Source organism: Lutra lutra, chromosome 1, assembly GCF_902655055.1.
Source record: "Lutra lutra chromosome 1, mLutLut1.2, whole genome shotgun sequence".
NCBI classification, from domain to species: Eukaryota; Metazoa; Chordata; class Mammalia; order Carnivora; family Mustelidae; genus Lutra; species Lutra lutra.
The window spans coordinates 182,803,956-182,810,297 of record NC_062278.1 but is presented as its reverse complement, the minus strand read 5'-3'; the positions used below and the strand labels follow the sequence as shown (position 1 = coordinate 182,810,297).

Here is a 6,342-nt window from a genome sequence, read left to right as displayed (position 1 = left end):
CCTATTATACAGATAAGGAAATGGAGTCTCAGAGAGGTGAAACATCTGGAAATGGTATTACCCAGATTTGAGCCTAAGCCTGCTCTCATGGCTGTATTGTTTCTCTCAACAGAGATCCTAGAAGATGCTCTGTCGGGAGCTTGTGTCTTCTCCTCGACACCAGAGCCCTCATGTTACTGGGGTTCTGCTCTTATCTGTCTCTGTTGCCTGTCTCCCAGTTACTGTCTCCTGACCTCCCTGATCTGTAGCTCTTGGGCTCAGATGCTTGAAAAGTGCGAATGGTCAGGTTGGCCTGCAGGCAAACCCCTGGAGTGCTATTATAGGGTGATCCTGACTCACTGCCCATTTCACGGGTGGCCACGTTCAGAAATGCCAACCTGTGTGGTAACACAGGGGAGTGCTCTTCATTTGGAGGCTTCTCAGATGGTGGGGCACCTTGCTCCACGTCTAGGGTACCATTCCTCATTCTTGGTATGAATGAAGTTTTGTGTCCTCTGTAGAGATCAGGGCTTTGTAAATGACAGAAACCCAACCTGAGCTAACTTGAACAAAAGGAAAGTTCATTTTCTCTTCTAAGAACATGGTGGGAAAAGCTGTGGTCTACTGGCCTCTGGATGCCAGGATTCAGGAATATCAAAACCATTAAGTGTTTGTCTGTTCCTCCTTTTCCTTCTGTGATGCTGGAATTTCAGAAGAGGCAGCTGAGGGCTTACAGTGCTCAGGAAAAGATTCTCTTGCCCGGTCTTGGGTCATGGATCTTTCCTGAAATGATCAGTGTGGCCAGGAAAGGGAGGTGTGGGACCTTGGACTGGCCCAGCCTGTCCAGGGGACCACCACCAGGGTAAGGACAAGTGAGTAGTGTTTTTGGAAACTCTACCAAAATCATGCGGTTGAAGGGAGAAGAACAGGGTGGGGTGACTTTTACCAAAGGCCATTAGGCAGAGCAGAAGAACAGATTGGCGCCATTTTCTTCTGACCCTTGGTTCAGAGCCAAAGCAGAGTACTTTGCCTGGTGTTACCTAGTTGTGGCACAAAGTGCTGCCTCCTTCTCCCCTTCCTCTTTCTAGGAAATGACTTGTTCTGCCTGGATGTCTTCGTGAATTTTAAATCAACCATCCTCTTCTTGAATTTGTGGCTACTGATCGGTTTGTCTTACATACATCCATTTGCATATTTATTCCCTAATTCAACAAACTTTAATTGAATTCTCTGTGTTAGTGGGTCTGCTCCATTACCATTATTGTGGGATTAGAGATTCGAGATTTATAAATATTTGTTGCTGAAACAGAAATCTCCTGGAAATAGCTCAAGCAGAACGATAGGATTCAGTTCGGGTACAAGGGGAACCAAAACCTCAGGAAGGGGCCAGAAACAGGCTTAGAAAGCACTTGTGGGTTCCCCTGTACCTCTTGTGTCTGCTTCTGCCAGGGGACTGACTCTCCCACTGGCCACATGTGTCATGGGCCCATCTTCTGAGCTCATGTATTATAGTTTCAGACACCTGAAAGAGACTAGTTAGTTGGCTATGACCACAAACTTGATAGCTTGAACAATAGAAAGGTACTGTCTCACAGTTCTGGAGGCTAGAAGTCCCAAATCAAGGCGTCTGCAGGATTGGCTCCTCAAAGGACTCTGAAGGACACTCCTATCCCTCTCTCTTGCATTCTGGTGGCTTGCTGGTGACTTTTGTGTGCCATGGCACGTAGAAATGTCCTTTGACCTCTGCTTCCACTGTAACTTGGTGTTCTTACTGTGCGTGATGTCTTTCTGTCCACATTTCCATTTTTCATAAGGATACAAGTTGCATTAAGGCCCACCCATTAAACCTCATCTTAATTAATTCTGTCTGCAGTAATCCCATTTCCAGATAAGGTCACCTTCTGAGGTACTGGGAGTTAGAACACTGGCACATGAATTTTGGAGGGGATGTGATGAAGCCTGTAACACAAACTGATTTTCCTTTTTTGTCCAAATTCCAAGCTCCCAGGAGAGGGAAGCTGACTGGTCCATCTTGGGTCAGATGGCAGGTGTCTACTCCCAGTTGAATCAACATGATGATTTGATGGTGCAGGAAGGTGGCAGGCACCCCTGTGGATCGGGGAGCTTTCCAGAAACCACAGAAAGGGTCTGTTAACTCTGCACATTGCCTTCTCCCATCCACTTCTAAACTGCTAATGCCCGTCAGCAGTCATTTATTATTAGCAGAAGTCTTGGGAATGAAAGAGGAGAGCTGTTCAGATGTGTCTCCGTCAATCCGGGAAACAACAGTCAGGCTTACCCTGACCAAACTGGGGCCCAGTCATATTCCCTGAGCTTTGCTCTACCAGGCAAAATGTGCTGCATTTACTCAAATACTTGTTCTCCTTTCTTACGTTCCCTAAGAAAGGAACAAACTTTGCTGGGGATTATAAATGTTCATTAAAAAAAAAAACCCAAAAACCTAGATAACACCAACTAGAAGAAGAAAGTATGAAGCACCCCCAATCCCACCTGCTTGAAATAAACACTATTAACAGTTTGATGCACTGTCTTCCAGACTGTTGTCATTTATCAATAATTGTATACACATGCAAATGCACGCATGCATATGCTAATAGGCTCATATCACCTGGAGAATTGTGGCTTTTTTACTTTCTTATTGATACCATTCCATATTAATCTGTATGGATGCACATCAACTTTGTAGAATAGCTCTGTAGCATTTTTATGTATGTACCCATTCTATTGATGGGTATTTCAGGTTCCTTTTCGTTCTTTTTTTAGCAGCAGTATGTTAGCCATTATCCTTGTCTGTGTATCTTTATGAATTCCTCGAAGTAGCGTCTCCAGGTCAGAGTGTGAGCTCTGCTGCGAGATGAAGAAATGGTAGAAGAGGATTAGCAGCAGACAGGTCATCCCAGCCCTCTCCCCCACCTTTCTCAACACACAAACACACACACACACACACACACACACATACATGCACGCACACTTAGAGAAAATCTGCTTCTGAGTTGCGTTTAGGAGATAAGAGAATGCCAGTTTCCCTGGTAGGGGCTCTCTCGGCGGGAGTTCGCATCAGGCTGTTCCTGTTCAGGGCTCAGGTGGGAGGGGCTCTCCTTTGCTCTCATACATCAATTTACATCTTTCAGCCTTGTATCCCTGCAGCTGCAGGCACAGACCCACGATAGGACTCCTACCCATTGCAGTCAATGGGGATGCGTTTTCCTATTCTGTTTACCAGCTCGTTGTAGGTTTCTTTTCTTCCTGTTCCTCTGTCTAGGTTGAAATTTTGTTTGTAAGATGGCCTGATGCCTGCTGAGCCCAAACTGGGTGCCAACCAGAGCAGGTGGTGGGCCGGCTCTGGCCCCAGAGGCTGAGGGCAGGTGGGGTTTATGCTGACTGGCGTGGGCAGGGGATTTTTGCCTTTAAAGCCACCCATGAACCAACAAAAATAGCAACAAGAGCTAAATTCAGTGGCCCTTGGCTCTCGAGGAAAATGTCTCAGCATCCCTGATTTTAAAGGTCTCTGCATTGAACAGAGGACTTGATGTATGGTGCTTGATTTAAGCCAGTCGTATTCACAATGTCCACCAAGTCTGCTTTCAAATCATCTACCCATGACAGATGATAAAAAATCAGGCAGTTGTGATGTCTGGGTTGAAAGACAGTCCCCCATAGGTCTTTGTTTTCTGGGATATTTGTAGTTCCCTAAATCTTGGCTTATTTGTCTTTGGGTTTGGGGAGCCTGTGGAGGAACTCTGCGGGCAGGGGCAAGGAAGGCTGTGTGTGTGTGTGTGTGTGTGTGTGTGTGCATGTGTGTTGCACACCCACAGGCACAGCTCACAGCTGTCAGACATCCTCTTAGGGCATTGTCAAGAGAGGTTAACCCCGGTGCAGTCATACAGCTTCTTAAAATCTTCATACAAAAATCTGTTCTTGAAAGGGTCCCCACACTCATCCCACACCCTGTCATTCATCCTGAGGGTATCGCAGTTAGGGACAGGCTTCATTTCGTGACAGCTGTTCATCTCCCCGTGGGCCACAGGGACCATGCAGCAACCAAAGGATAGCAGAGTCCATGAGGCCCTGGGTCCCCCAGTATGAGAGGGAAGAGGGGCGGCCAGCACAGTTTTGAGAAAGCTTGTGTAACAGGATGTGAAGTTGGAGAATTAGATGAAGGGAACCCGGAGAGATTTTTTTTAAAAAGTGCATGTCCCAAGTGTTTTCGGAGAGAGATTGGACTATGCTAATTTTATACTTTATAAGGAAAATTCTGTGTACCCAGAGCTCACCAGGTATCAGGCACCAGGGCTAAATGCTTTATGTGCATCGTTTCATTAAATGCTTATAAAACTTCTTGTACCCTCATTATTATTCCCATTCCCCAAACAAGAAAGCTGAGTCTGGGAGAAGCTCCATCATTTGCCCGGGATCACACAGCGGATGCAGAGCAGGGCTGTGATTTTAGTCCTGTCATCCTCAGCGCCCACCTGGGCTCTTCACCACCACCCTCCAAGGCTCCAGGAGTTCGTATACCATCTTTGGTTTCAGTGAGATGCTTTCCTGGGCAATAAGTGAAGAAGGCAAGGGGAACGTGATCTCACCAGCAATATACTTTGTTTCAATAATGGGCGAGAAGCTAGCAATAATTACTCATAATAATAGTTAGAGTTAATTGAGTGTGGCCCAGGGGCCAGCTTTTCCACTAAGGCCTTGACGTGTATTATCTCATTCAATCCCACCCAATAACCCTATGGAATAGATACTGTGATGATCCCTGCAATTTCCAGCACTTCTACCTGCTTTCCTTCTGCTTTGTTGTGAACCCGCTACCCCGCCCCACCCCTCCATTAGTATTAGCCATTAGAAGCTTCATGAAGGTAGGGACCATATCTGCTGCCTCACCGCCATGTTGCTGCCATCTCCCCCAGGGCTTAGCTGATGCCGAGGATCCAGGAAGCCACTGCTGAATCCAAGAATGAAGCAGTCTCCTAGAGGAGCAGTCAGGGAAGCCCCGAGATGGGAGGTCACTAGCCCAAGACCTCAGGTCTCAGCTCGTACACAAGGGGCTTAGGAGCACTTGGATACTCCGTCTCCAGAGTTATGAAATTCACTTGTTGACTTCGGGAGGGCTAATGTGAGTGGTTATAATTAGGGGAAATGAGAACATTAGGAAGGTTTTCAGAGGGTAAACATTTGACCCATTCTGCCTTGGATAGGCAGTGTGTATCCACCATGGAGTTCCATGAGCTGGCTCATGTCCCAGAGAACAGGGCTTCTTACGTGTGGTCAAGTTTGCCTCCTTCAAGTCCGTGGACTGTCATAGTTGGAGCATCCTTATTCCTACTTAGGAGTGCGAACAAGCTATTCTTTAAAATTCTTTTGTATTGAAACTGGGAAATATCAAGGTTTCTATGCAAAGACTGTGCAGACTCTTTGCAGGAAGGGCCCCAGTTTCCTCAGTACTTCTTGCTCTGAAGTTGGTCTTTCAAAGAACCCATTTAAAATCCTGCCCTGTGCCTCTCCAGGCTAGACCACTGTGCCCCAGGCACATCTTTCTCTAAAACCAGCAGGGAAAAGTACAAGGATTTTTCAACAAAAAGCCAAGGGGTTAGTGCACCAGGGACCCTAGAGGCTATTGTGTTCCCAATGCTGAACTGAGACGGGGGTTGATGAGACGAGGCCAGGATGGACCAAGACGATACTCATCTGAGCTTCAGAAAAGAAGTAGCCAAACTTACCAACAGGTGCCATGTTCTTTTTGCCTTGTACAGTTCAGTCACTTGACTATATTAAGTACTTACGAAGTCCTTGCTCTGATCAGGTGGTGTGCGATGGAAGGGTTTACAGATGAGGACACTGATGACGTCTGTGGCTGGAAAATTCTGTGCTGTGAAGGGCTGTCATGAGCATTTTAGAATCTGGAGCAGTATCCTTGGCCTCCGTTCACTAGATGCCAATAGCAACTCTTTCCCATTTGTGATACCTGAAAATGTCGCAAGACATTGCTACCTGTCCCTGGGGAGGCAAAAATCCCCCTCATTGAGAACCACTGTGCTAAGAGATTTACATACATCTTGGCATTTAATCCTCCACACCCGACCTCTTATTATTCCCCATTTTGCAGGGGTGAGGCCTGCGGCATAGGGAAGCTCAGCGTTGTACCTGATGTTTCAGTGGTAGCGCATGTGTAGCTGGAAGTGACATCTTTAACCGCCAAATTCTGTCACACTGAGAAGTACGGGGCATCTTACTACAAAACCATGCTGTCTGCCTCCTCTGAGCAATTTCTGTTCTATTTCTGTTCCTTTATTTGTTTAACACATATTTTTGGAGCATCTGCGATGTGCCAGGCGGTGT

At 46.6% G+C, this 6,342-nt stretch overlaps 1 long non-coding RNA gene across 2 annotated transcripts; it reads right to left on the bottom strand.

Moving 5' to 3' along the window:
• Window positions 1-2,566: 2,566 nt before the first annotated feature.
• LOC125109623 (uncharacterized) lies at window positions 2,567-5,969 on the bottom strand. 2 transcript variants are annotated; one of them, XR_007130309.1, is made up of 3 exons: window positions 5,787-5,969; window positions 4,473-4,545; window positions 2,567-2,847 (listed from the first exon to the last, which is right to left on the bottom strand). It is a non-coding gene; the product is annotated as an uncharacterized LOC125109623 (long non-coding RNA). The 2 variants fall into 2 exon arrangements; XR_007130312.1 differs by having other exon boundaries at window positions 2,567-2,844.
• Window positions 5,970-6,342: the final 373 nt, after the last annotated feature.